Source organism: Amblyomma mixtum, chromosome 3 (assembly GCF_055824585.1).
Source record: "Amblyomma mixtum isolate Tamu chromosome 3, ASM5582458v1, whole genome shotgun sequence".
Taxonomy (NCBI): domain Eukaryota; kingdom Metazoa; phylum Arthropoda; class Arachnida; order Ixodida; family Ixodidae; genus Amblyomma; species Amblyomma mixtum.
Window position 1 is genome coordinate 335,154,361 of NC_143014.1, and position 13,457 is coordinate 335,167,817.

A 13,457-nucleotide genomic window follows, 5' to 3' on the forward strand; every position below is an offset into this window, starting at 1 on the left:
TTGGAGCATCACTATACGATTCCTTTCATTGGTTGCATGGTTACTAGCCAAAGTACAATTATCCCCGTTTGAAATTCACGCACTGTGACGTCACTACCGTTTCGCCCAATTGAAAAGCGTGACATTTCTGCCGAGAACTCCTGCTTACAGCGATGAGGCATTAAAAGCTTCCACCTTAAAAAGATTTGATCATTGCTTTTATGTTTCAGGTGGGCACTGCCTGCTGCGCCCTCTATTCCGAAGACGGCTGCTGGTACCGGGGCATCATCCAGCCGCTGCAGGCGGGAAGTGTGACCGTGTTCTTTGTCGACTATGGCAACGGCGAGACTGTGGCGGACGCGTCGATCAAGCAGCTTCCCGACAGTCTGGCCCTGGTGGCGTGCCAAGCCGTGGCATGCCGTCTGATCGGAGCTGCCCCCTTGGATACTCCGTCGGCCACTACCAAGCTCGACGACATAATTGCGGAGCAGGTGCCGTTCTGACTGTTGTCGCCGTTTTAAGGTTGGCGAAAGCGCATTGGCTTGCTTTGCTTACACTGGGTATTCCGCACTTAGCCGTGATCCTTAACACTTGAGTAAGGAATTCAGATCTGCAGTTTTTATTTGGGTAGAAACTGGTTCCCTGGCTCTTGGCAACTATGCTGATATTTGTTCGGCAGCAGACAACGTACCTTTTGCTAAGAATGTTGGATTCAAATGTGAAGCTTTATGTTTCCTACCACTCAGTTCATGCTCGATATGCTAGTAATGAGAGGAACCGCATGATCACTACTACCAAATGAATGGCAGTGTATCCTGGTGTGCGAGATCTCTATTGAAATTTCCTCAGCATTGCTGCAGTTTGCTTGCAATGATGGCCAGTGGTAGCAGTACCTGGGTTTGTTGCACTGTCTATCTAGTAAACGCGCTCGTCTATCAAAGCAGGTCACCCTAATTGACCTGTAAATAGAGCCCCTGAGCGCTTATGTAATTAATATCTTTTGCAAGTTTTTCATGGATAGCTTTTAAGAAATTTTGCTCTAGAGAACTTGCTTTTTAAAATGCATACCATTATTTTCTCCCGACATCAAGGAATGAGGTAATTTCCTAATGGCGAATCTCATTTCCTCCTGTTGGATTCATTCAACGAATTAAGCAGTGAATGTTCAAAATTATTCGAAACGAATTTAATTTTTGTTGGGAATTATTCTAACAGTTATCCAATAGCTGACAAGAAGTTTCAATAAGGCGCTCTGTATAGTGTTCTTCGACGCCGTACAACACGCTGCTATGATGTCGGCCTACGCGAAATGGAGAGTTCGGTGTTGGGAAGTGGCCCATTCGTGTTTTGTCATTCGTAACTCCCGTATATGGCCTCTAATCTTAGTACTGGTACATGCCTTTGCTTTTTCGCTGTCGTCACCAACACCAGAGGTAGTTTTTTTTTAACGCATCATAGGAAGGACAGAGTTAAGGAATTCGTGTTCGGTGGCCCCGTAGTGCAGACCAGTGTTGAGTCTTTTGACAGCTAGAGCTATATCTCCATATGTTGAAGCTCTTTACCACGGCGCCCCCCGTAGCGCTTAGCTGTTTCACACAATTGCTCGGTTTGTACAAATATTCATGCTAGTTGCAGATGTTCATAAAAATGTTTGGTTCGGTTCTATCTCTAATCGAGTCGTGTACGATTGGGTATCAAAGCTGCAGTAAAATTAAGCCTGGATGTAATTAACCTCCATTTTGTGAATTTCTCAATATAGCGAAGTTTCTCAATTCCCTAAGTGCTGCCCCTTATTGAGGCATGTGTATTTGCGGACTCCGTGTAACGAGGGCTTTGTAGCGGTCAGCCGTAAGATGACAGACTCGCGATGGCGATTATCGTTAACTAATGCTCTGCTACTGGAAATTTGGCTGAATTACCTGCAATTTTTATGACATATTCTCTAATTTCTAATATTCGGTCGAATAGCAGTGTGTTTGACATTAGATTGGAACGGAATATTTGGTATTCGAAATTTCGAAGTATACGTCACGAGCGAATAGCTTTTCTGGAACTCTGGCTTTGTACTCCGGGATAGCAACGCGGAATGCGCACAACCATTCTGCGCCACGTGCCGGTGCATCCTCGCGTATTCCTCAGCAAGTAATGGTCTTGCAATGAGCTTTTGTCATTTAATGGCCTTGTGGATTCAAAAAGTACACAATTCCTGAAATGCCTATTGTGTGGTTCAACCCTTCTGTGTACTAGAAATATTTGAGATATTTACTTCGAAATTATTCGAAGAAAATTATTGTCTTATTCGTATTCGCTTCAAACCAAGAAACTCTCTTCGTGCATCCCTACTATATGGCAGGGCATTAATAATTAGTTTTTGTTATGCGGCTATTTTCTTTTTTTGCAACATTTAGAGCTTCGTAATTAACTTAAGAACTAATTTGTGCTCGCTAAAAATAAGCAGCATTTTTTTAAATCTGCACAAACAACTGTAGAAGCATCCGAATTTTTCTAATTTTGGTTGGAAAGTAAGGGAAATTAAGCATAAGAGAAGTAAGGAAAGGATGGATAAGACCAGTGATCCCCCTTAAAAGCTCTCGCAAAAACCTACATGCCATATAGACTCATGTAAGTGCTGTACTTTTTTATTATTATGGGTGTGAATGCCGAAGGTGCGGCCCTTGCACAGGATTATATGGTAACATTGTGTACGTGCACAGTGGCTTGCTTCACATGAAATCAGCACGCAGATATGTTTCTTGAAAATTTCATAACTGTTACTTCAGTAGTGAATATCTTTTCTTAGACCCTTTCCCCCATTAAAACTTTCCGTCCGCGAAAACTTTCTTTTCTCTGTTTGGTACAGGTTGTGATCCTGAAGGTCCATCACAGCTCTGACCCTGACAAGGTTCATGACGTGGACGTTATCCTCTCTAACGGGGCGAACGTCCTCGACCAGTTCGTCAGGAGACCAATTGTGGCCTCAAAGGGCTGGTATGCAGCTGCGAGAAATGTAAGAGCTGCACTTCTCTACTTTTCATCGATACCACAAGCAAATTAAGGGGGGATGTGGGGATCAGGTCGCAAAAATCACAAAAAAGTTGATTTTTGAAGAGTAAACTTTTTGGCATCTCCAAAACTCTTTCTCGGTTGTACTGAAATATTTTGCCCAAAAATAAACTTTAAGCGCTCCAAATAAATATATTTTTGAAGGGTTGTTTTGTAGGCCAGTTGGTGATCCATACTCCAGAACGGGCACATCACAGGAACCATGAAGGGAAAAGAAATTTGAGGTCGCCATACATCCACAAGGTGTCAAACAACATTAAAAAGGCGGCTATGAAGCATGGTGTCAGCATGTTTTTTACGGCACCATGTAAACTCTCAACACTATGCCCTATGGTTGGTAGGGTGCAATCGGAAAGAATAGCCTGCGGAAAAACACCAAAATTCTTTCATCCCATGTGCAGTAAGCGTGATCTACAAAATCAAGTTCACCTGTGGTCAGTTTTATGTTCGACAAACCGGCAGGTGCATAAATGACTGACTAAGAGAACACTTAAACTCTCTCAAGAACAACACTGGGGAGCGCCTGCCGGCGCAATGCAAAGAATGCGGCTGTTTCCCGCTCTTCAGCGGTACAGTTATTTTAGGAAGCACAAAAGACCAGCTTCAAAGACAAATTTTTGAAGCAGCAGTCATTCTTCGTTCGGGGTCAACCACATGCGTGCTCAATCCATCTGTGACGATCCTCACGAGGGAATTAGAATTTTTATCAAAATGATAACATTTGGGGCATGACGATGTTCGCTTGTCACACGTGCCATCGGGGCTAATCATTTTGTACCTAGTGCTCTCTTCATTGCATGTCGTCTTTTTTTTCTCGTTGATGAGCGCAAAGCATATATTCGTTGACGCGGGTTTCCATAAAGTCAGTTGTTAGTTGGCGCTCTGAGTAGTTTTCTACGTTTTGTCCTTCTCTGCCGCGCCGAAGCAATTCTTGATGTACATATATTTGTCTTCATCTACACATAGACAGGGTGTGCTTGCTTAGAACATTCAGGATTGTTTTCTCGAAAGCTTTTTTTAAGCTTAATACCCTGCTACGGGAAAGCGTAGCACAGCAATGGGTGCATGGATTTTTACCCTGTTTGTTTTGTTGTAATCACTGAAATGTGGTCTGTACTGAGAAAGTCTGAGATGTACGATTTAGGCGCGCACTTTTTTAATACATTGTAATTAGAGCATGATACATTCTAAACATAAAGAGAAGGTGCATATTGTGTCCTGACTGTTCTTACTTCGCGTTGCACATACATTTTTTCGCGGCATGCCCTGTAGCAGCATTGCACTGGTTGGTATCGTGACTCGCGGTGGTGCAGACGTGACTAAAGCATGACTCAGACACACTCTAACGCTGTCGCCTGCAAGTGGAGCGTAGGGAGCGGCAAAGTTCCCTATTTTCAGATTTGTCGGACTGTTCGAACATTCGGACCATTTTGGGGGCCCCGTGGAGTCCGTCACCATTTCATTGCCTCACATGCGGGAGGCACAGGGTTCAACCCCTCTGTGCCGCCGTGCACCCACCTGTTTGCCATCTGGCGTAGGCTTTCCACTGGTGTGGTGCGGGGGTGTAAAAAATGCGTCTACCTGGCGGAGACCAAAACCTGTTGGCCGTGCCCTTTTTTTTCGTCCAGCTCTCCTTACCATTGAAACGACACCGTCAGTGCTGCCATTTGGTTGTCCACAGGCGGAGCACGTGGGTGGCTACCAGTACCCGACCCTGACGGAAGGTGTCGCAGTCCTCGTGGAGGTTTCCTGGGGGCTGAGCCCTGTCGAGGTCTATGTGAAGCGCTTTGAGACCAGCAGTGCCTTGGACAGCCTCATAGATGAACTGCAGGTATGTGGACTTGAAAGAGTACAGTGGAATGTCGATGACATGAACACCCCCCCTCCCACAGGGTTGAAAGAAATATTTTCAGTGAAATCTCGTTGATTTGGAGTCACTGGGGCTGTTAAAAATCTAGAAATAATCAAGAACTGCAAGAAAATGGGACCCATACAGGAAATTTAATCGCGGGAACATACTACCTTTATTGCACGAACTGTGCAATTCTTATATTCGTGCTTTCAAATTAACCCTAAAATGTAGCCTTTGCTAGCCAAAAAACGAAACGACGCAGCAAATACAAGACGACGCATTCGCCCCCTCACTTTCTGCCTCTGGTGAACTTTGTTTTCTAGTTTCCCGCTGGATAGCATCACGCAGTGCGCGGCTCGAAGCAAAGAGTGCGTAACGATGTGACTGCGAGGACAGCAGTCAGCGCCCCTCGCCCCGCAACTGGTGGCTCCATCCCTGGGAAGAAAACAGCACCGCTGTACAGCTGCTGCTCGCAGGCGACTTTGTCGACTTGGTTGGCGCCACGCGTATAGATGGCGGTGTACCACTTCGTATCAACGCTCCGCAGTGCTGTTTTTGCCGACTTTTTCTCCTAATTTAATCAGTGTATGAAATGCTCGCTGTACGTTCAAACCGCCGTCCTGAAATAGATTTCAATTAGCGCAATAATTGTTTTGAAAGTACAACACTGCTCGAATATTTGAGGGACTATTTTACTTGAGCGACTGTGGACTATGGGGACTGTGAGGGACTATGGGTCTTGAAATGAAAATCTTTAATATAAAAGATATCGTAATGAAATTGGGTATTGATATGCGTTTATTCGTCCTGTTTTCTAAAATATTATTAGTTTCAGTATGTATCTCAATTGGTTCCATGTTATGGAAAAATAACTCAAGCCTAATTTTAATTAGGTCATTTCTTACGGGTAATGAAGACATTTTCCTTCAATGTGTTTTGCTTTAGACTGAAAAGAAGCTGTAGCCAAAGGGTTGCCATGCACAGCTACACTATTTATATTGTAATTTAAATATATCATTATATAAAATGTTCAATTATTCCCAGAGACCGTAATTATGAAGTATAGCTAGGTGATATTTTGGTTCACAAAATTTATAATTTTCGACTCAGGCAAAAAAAGAAATAGCATAGCTCCACAGTTTACTTCTTTCTGAATTCAGTGTTATAAGAATAATTGAATTTTCACGCTAAAAACATAATAAAACTTCCGTAAGGCTAATCTTGTTGGCGCAAAAGCGTGAAGCTGAGAAAATCTTGTTTTAAGGGGGTCATCATCATCATCATCATCAGCCTGACTACGCCCAGTGCAGGGCAAAAACCTCTCCCATGTCTCTCCTGGTCAGTAAGGGAGCAGTAATCCTTGCATATTTCTCTTGCATTGTTCCTCTCATGCAGAGCCACTATGCCAGCCCTCACAGTGCAAGCGGCAATGATTTGCGACCAGGACAGGCCTGTGTGGCCCTGTACGCCGAAGATGGGAGCTGGTATCGTGCACGTGTGACGCACGCCAACGGCGGCATGTTCGGCGTGCAGTATGTAGACTATGGCAACTGCGAGGAGGTTTCAGCCAGTTCCGTGCGGCCGGTGAGTACTTTGCAATGAATTTTATAGCTCTGGCTGTATCAGCCCAGTCCCCTGCTTTGCGTGTCTGCAGTCGGTCCAAATGCCGAATTTGTCAGTAAAATGAGAACTGCATGGATGTAGCTGTAGGGGGACACGCCAAACAGCTGCTCTACTCTGAACTCCAGCATCTGGCTAATGCCAACTTGAGCAGTTGAACTCAAACCGGAAGATCTAACCCGGACCGTAACACACTGTACTGTTCCCTGTAGCCACCAATTCGCTCGGTAATTCATAGGCTGCTACAGCTATTTGTGTTTTTTTTCCATGACAGTTGAAAGGCATTCATGCGTTTCCCAGTTTTGAGGTTAGCTTACTAGAAGCTGGGTCAGCATTTTTTTGCCGGGGCTACAATCTCCTTTGTTTCGGAAATAGTACCGGCAGACTTTCTTTTTCTCAGGCCTTCGAAATCTCAATGGCTTGCCCAACTGTGTCAAGCATACACTTACTGAAAGCTTGAGAATGAAAACAGGTGCTGATGCCTTGTCACCGTTATATGTACGTACATGTACTGACAAGTCTCTTATGGCCCTTCTGTATAGGAGGTATTTCACTGAAGCCATGCTACCAAAGGCAGCGCGAGCGTTGTCGCGGCTAGCACGCCATGTTGGCAGTCGCTTCACGCCAGCTCGCATAGTGTCTAGTACGCCGTGAGATACTCGGACTTTATTGTTAAAGATCCATAACATCTTTGCACGTTGTTAATTGTGTCACCGTCCATCTTTCTTTCTGGAAATCTTTTGTGCCGTGATGCAACGGAGCTTCCTGTTCAGTGGTTCAGCTAGGCGGCCACCCTATGCTGTAACTTGGCAGGAAGACTGGCCGGCTGCATTGCACAGAGGAATGTACACTACATGCAGCTTTTACTATCAGCTGATAACTGTGTGCTACGCACGCAGGGCACATGGTGGATAGACAGCACATAATGACCGAAACTCCAAAACTGGCGTCGGAGAAACTCGTATTTCCAGTGGCTGTCGTCTCCGAACTGCTGAAGCTTCACAGACGGTGTTTCCGCAGGAAGGCAAAGCATCGCAGCTGCCTTATTTATGTGACAGAATGGCTGAGCAAATACTGTTATGTGTTTGCAGCACGAACGGCAGACCCAACGAGAATGTTTTGCAATTCTGATTGTTGCAACGTAGTGGTGCTTGGAATGCACAAGACCTGGAATCTTTGCCGGTTTGCAGCAACGCTATGTGCGGCGATTCCGCTAGATTAAGTGCTGACGTGTCACTTTCAGGAGATAGATATGACATGTCAAGCTAGCTAAGTGTACAGGCATGCCGAATTACCGTTATTCTGGTTGTAAGGGCCACACTTTTTTTTCTGCGATTTTGACGGGGTGTGGCTCTTAGACGAGTCAGGCCTATATCTATCCGCAGAAACTTTTCACTGTTGCTATGACTGTTGTAAATAGCAATACAAACACTGCTAAATGATGGTACATAGTTTTGTCAAGGAAATTCCTTGTCGCTTTCGCTCTGGTTGCTACTTGAAGCGACCGTCTCATGGGCACCTTCCCAGAGGTAGTCTTCTTCGGTGCCGACCGTCTGGTTCGATATTCCAGTCACCTGGAAGCTTTTATGCGAAGCATACTACTTTAGCTACCACTTCAGCCCTTCACCGTGGTTATGCGCCTCCAAATCACGTGATACATGACGTCACACCACGTGACACGATGATGTCACGACATTGCAGAAAATGACGTCACACAACGTGACACGATGACGTCACGACAGTGGAGAAACGGGGGCCCACCTCGCGTGGTCGCTGTGGTTGTGCGCCTCCAAATCACGTGATACATGACGTCACACCACGTGACACGATGACGTCACGACAGTGGAGAAACGGGGGCCCACCTCGCGCCGTCGCTGTGGTTGTGCGCCTCCAAATCACGTGATACATGACGTCCCACCACGTGACACGATGGCGTCACGACAGTGGAGAAACGGGGGCGCACCTCGCGCCGTCGCTGTGGTTGTGCGCCTCCAAATTACGCGACACGACGATGCTTCGCATTCTCCAGGCTTAACCAAGTTAAGCCTCAGCCATTTTTTTGCAATGGTGTTGCACGACACCGAACGCCATGGCCTGAAAATCCTCAAACTTGCTGCAATGACGCTCCCTTCAACCGTCCATTAGGGGTCTTCTTGAGAACGCCCGCTGCCATCCAATCAGAGGCCATTAGCTTCCTTTATGAATGACGTCACATAAATACCTCTTCTGATGCGGTGTATAAGACAACTCCCCCAACTCGCAGCTCTGGCTGTCTGTAAAAATAGTTTACTCCAAATATATAGCCAATAATACAATAGTTTAGCCTGCTAGGCGTGCAATGCTGTGTTATTCAGGTGTTTTTTTTTTCTTTTCTTCACACGCAGATCCACCCCAGGTTTTCCCAGCTGCCAGCAGAGGCCATGCGATGCCGGATCCTCTCGGTAGCGCCCACGGGAGGCGGGTCGACGTGGCCCTCCGAGGTGCCAGAGGGCCCCCTGCAGCACGCCTTCGAGGGCCAGTTCCTGTGCCGCGCGACAGCCCACAAAGATGGTGTTCACCTGGTGGACCTCGAGCGGCCTGCTGGCACCCCTGGGCCTTCCCTGGTGGAGACCCTTGTCAAGGCAGGACTCGCGATGGATGCGACCGCAGCGCCTCGTCACCTTGGCTCGATGTCCGAGGCCAGCCAGGGACAGAAGCAGCCGAGGGCCGCTATCGCACCTGCCGAGTTTGCCTTCCAAGCCAGGCAGTACGTCGACGTCATGGTGAGTGGCTGGCATGGATTGGCTTTATTTTATGGTTATGGTAAACCAATGTTTGTGGATGGCGGTCACCCTCTGAGGGGGAGGAGTGTGGGTGACAGTTGTTCGTTGTTGTAGCTGTGCCGATGGCAGCTTCATTATATTTTTCTGTGCCAACCAAGACAGAAAGGAATTTAACCTGATTTTTCAGCCACAAACAAGGACTTCTTTTCTCCTCAAGCATTGTTTCGTGAACAGTGTGAGAGAAGTCGTTTGCAATTTCACTATGCCTCAGCTTCTGCACGTTGCATGCAAAATAGCATAATGATGGGACATAGAAAATGATGCTTTGGAAGCAGCAGGAAATATTCTGCAGCTGTGGAGAGGAAAACGATAGGTGTAATCTTAAGAGATCGGAAATGGGCGGAGTTGGTGAAGGAACAAACGCGAGTTAATGACATTCCAGTCGAAATCAAAAGGAAGAAATGGGCTTCGGCAGGGCATGTAATACGAAGCCAAGATAACCGCTGGTCCTTAAGGGTACTGAAGTGGTTTCCAAGAGAAGGCGAGCGTAGCAGGGGGCGGCAGAAAGTTAGGTAGGCAGATGAGATTAAGAGGTTTGCGGGGATACGGTGGCTGCAACTGGCAAAAAGGACAGGGTTAATGGAGAGACATAGGACAGGCCTTTGCCCTGGAGTGGACGTAGTCAAACTGATGATGACGATGAAAGCCATTCTTTATATAAATCAGTTTTCTGAGGCTGTATTGCTCTATCCAAGCAATCTGCTTATAAAAGAACAACAAAGAAACTTTGAAGTGAGGCATATGGAAGCTGAGGAAAGGTGTTAATAATCTCTCAATGACAAAAAAACACCAAAAATAGTGTAGCATTGTATTGTCTGCTTCAGCAAAATGAAACCTTGCTAAGGTGCAAGCAGAAAGGCTTTACTGACTGAATTAGAGTAGAAACTTGATGATATGAATCTCATGGGGTCTCGACAAAATTTATATCATTGGAAGTTTCGTATCATCCAAACGAACAAAGTTTATACTCTAAACACGAATACACCTATGGGGAATTAAAAAAGAGAGTAAGCCGCACGCCAGAGGACAGCTTGCTCTTTTTTACTCTTTTGTATTTAGAGAGCATGCGGTAGCATGGAAAATGCATTTACGCACATCTGTTTGCGGCTGACGGGATATATTCATGGCCGCGATGCCTTCAGCGCGACTGATGATCGCGACGTTGGCAGATTGCGGGCCACATTCTGCCGCTGATTGCTCGCGGTGCCTACAGCGTGTCTAGCAATCGTGGAATCCGCGATGCAGGGGCCGCTTGCTGCCACTGACTGTTTGCAGTGCACATCGCACGATTAACGATTGCAACGTCTCTGACGTGTGGGTAGCACTTAGTCTTTGAGGGTGAAGTCATGGCTCGCGTGTTCGTATCATTCATAGTGGCACGGTAGTGTGTTCTGAAGACCTGAAATACGGCCCTTTGTACACAATGCATTCTACTGGGGGATTTTTACAAATTCATATCGTCGACATACTGCGACTCCTTAACGGGCAGTGACAAGTCAGGCATATGCGTAGCTCAAAGAAAATAGAAGCACCGCGATAATGGAATGGTGGCAGTTCTTTCACGAAAGGCCGAGTGGCTGCTCATGGCATACGATAGTAAACCTGAGCAGTACGGTTGAGCCCTGCAGGTCGCATTTCAGTGCGTATTTGTAAATTAGGTTATGCGCAGTGCACGTAATGACTTCGTTCATGAAAGTGATTTCCTGGTGCTGTTTCGTGGCAGCGCTTCGCCGTGATTTGCGATGTGAAATTTCCCGACGCGGTTCGGGCTGTCGGTAGTAGTTGATGTGGCCGGCATGCAGCTCACTGCAGTTTGGGGGTGATGCCATGGTTGGCCTTGTGCACCTTTTGGTTTTGGAAGCAGCTGTCCCTCTGTATTCGTCGAGTGAAAATGACAATCCAACTGTGCCACCCCGGCTGCTGCGCACAACCACGCCTGCCCAAGCAGCAAGAGATACACCCCCCCCCATACCCTGTCATCTGGCATGAAGGTCATACAAGCTTATGCAAAGGGTATTGCTCATCTACTAGGCTTGCAATAAGTGTGACATTAAATGCTACAGTATTGCTAAAAACTGGGGGTAGGTTGTTGTCCACCAAAGCGCAAAGTGGAAATCAAAGATTTGTATAAAAGACATTGTACGAGAGATACATTTTAACCACTTATGAATGCACAATATACCCACACGCTCTTGCAGCTTTTTATGCTTTTGGAATGCGCAGTGTTCGTCTTTATCGTGCGTTTTCTGTTCCAGTCAACCTCGAGTTTGTAGCCTTTCTTGCACAAGCTCTTGTCTGCGCTTATACATGCTTCTAGTGCCCACGTTTCTCTCTCCGAGTGTGGTAGTTCTTGTGTGTGGTTCATTTCAGGAACTGATTGTAAGAGATATGTTGTATACGCTATGTCATCACTAGATGCTTACTAGTGACATGGTTTTATTTAGTGACAATCTTGCGTATGTCATGCCTTATGAGTGCATGAGGTGAAAATGTTGAACAGCACTGCTGCAGGTATTCTTGCCGCTCGGTAATCTAGACGTAGCATGGGTTATACACATCTTTTTTTTCGGTTCACTGTTGTCGGGTTTTAGCTGCCTCGTGTGTGCATTTCAAGTGGGCAGTGTTTCATCGTTCTGCTGAAAGCATCACTGATTCGCATCATTTGACGCGGTAATGTGCTGTGAAGGGTAAATTTTGCTGCAAAAAAATGCTGTGTTTCCATGAACCTCGAGAATTGGAAGCAGCGCTACCTCCAGTCTACCCCACAGCTATTCGAAGGACTTTATTAAAGATCAGTCAAAATCAGCGACGACCGTGTCGGTTGCCAACGGCGTCGGCAGGACCGCAGCGTCGTGCATGATGGCTGCACTGCTTGCTTGCTTGCTCAAAAATTCTGCCAATAAACTGGCCTCGTTATATTTTCTCCACCTGTGCTTTGCTCTCTCTCTCTCTGCTACTCTTTGTCTGCCTGCTTGTGTGGCTTGCCTGGGAGTCTCCCTGTTGCTTTTTTCGGTGTTCAATGCATGTGGTCGCCGACGCTGCCCAAAGTCCTGTCTCAGCATCATAACCTGTCTATTTGTGATCCAGTGCAATGTCATGCCACGCGTTTTCATTGCTGCTAGGGGTCGCAATACACCTTACTTGTGGGGGGGATATGCAGGGGGAGCACAGAGAAGACCACACGTTGCCATTTTGTTGATAGTTTCACAGCCCACAAGCTACTATGTGTTTGAATGCGGCTGGCAAATCTTAACTGCATTGTCCTGCGCCGCTTGTGGATGTTGTGAAACTTCTGGACCGCAGCAGTAGCCTAGTCGTTTGAACATCCTCCTTGCATGCGGGAGGTGCGGGGTTCGATCCTCAGTGTCACCGGGTGCCCACCGCTGATACGGAGGTACAAGCTTTCCCCTGGTCTGGTGCTTGGCTTCCTTAGTGTGAATTGCTTGGTGAATGGCTCTTTAACCCCTCCTTGAGTAGATGAAAAAGCCTTGTGCCATGGCGCCATGAGAATTCATCATCATGTTGTGAAACACCTGCCTCAGCTTTGCTATGTATCATTGGCACTGACAAAATTTTTCAAAATGGCAGCATGTTCAAATTGGCTGCTGTCATGGTGTGTGGCTCTGTATTTTTATTTTATTCATGGCTCTTTTTTTCATAACTTCGAAGCACCACTATAGCTTGGTGTGGGTGGGTGGAAGGAAGGCTGGATTTCACCTAGCTAGATGTTTATACCGCCTGGCTTTCTTTTAAGAGAAGGCAAGATATGCTGGTCGTCTGAAAGTGTAATGCTATGGTGGAAGCGCTTAAATTTGCTTTGCTTTCCATTTCACGCATTGATAACCTGTCACATCTTGCACTAGAATCTTGCTTATGTGAATCTCGTGGAACCACGAAAGATAATTACATCAAACACGAAAAATCCGCATGCTTAAGCACAGGAAATATGTTCGCAAGAGCATGTTTACGGCTGACGTGGTTTGGTTTGGTTTATGGAGTTTAACGTCCCAAAGCGACTGAGGCTATGAGAGACGCCGTAGTGAAGGGCTCCGGAAATTTCGACCACCTGGGGTTCTCTAACGTGCACTGACATCGCACAGTACACGGGCCTCTAGAATTTC

At 46.4% G+C, this 13,457-nt stretch overlaps 1 pseudogene; it reads left to right on the forward strand.

The window, feature by feature from the left end:
- The window catches only part of LOC149356034 (uncharacterized), a 36,228-nt pseudogene that overhangs the window by 10,676 nt on the left and 12,095 nt on the right, over positions 1–13,457 (forward strand).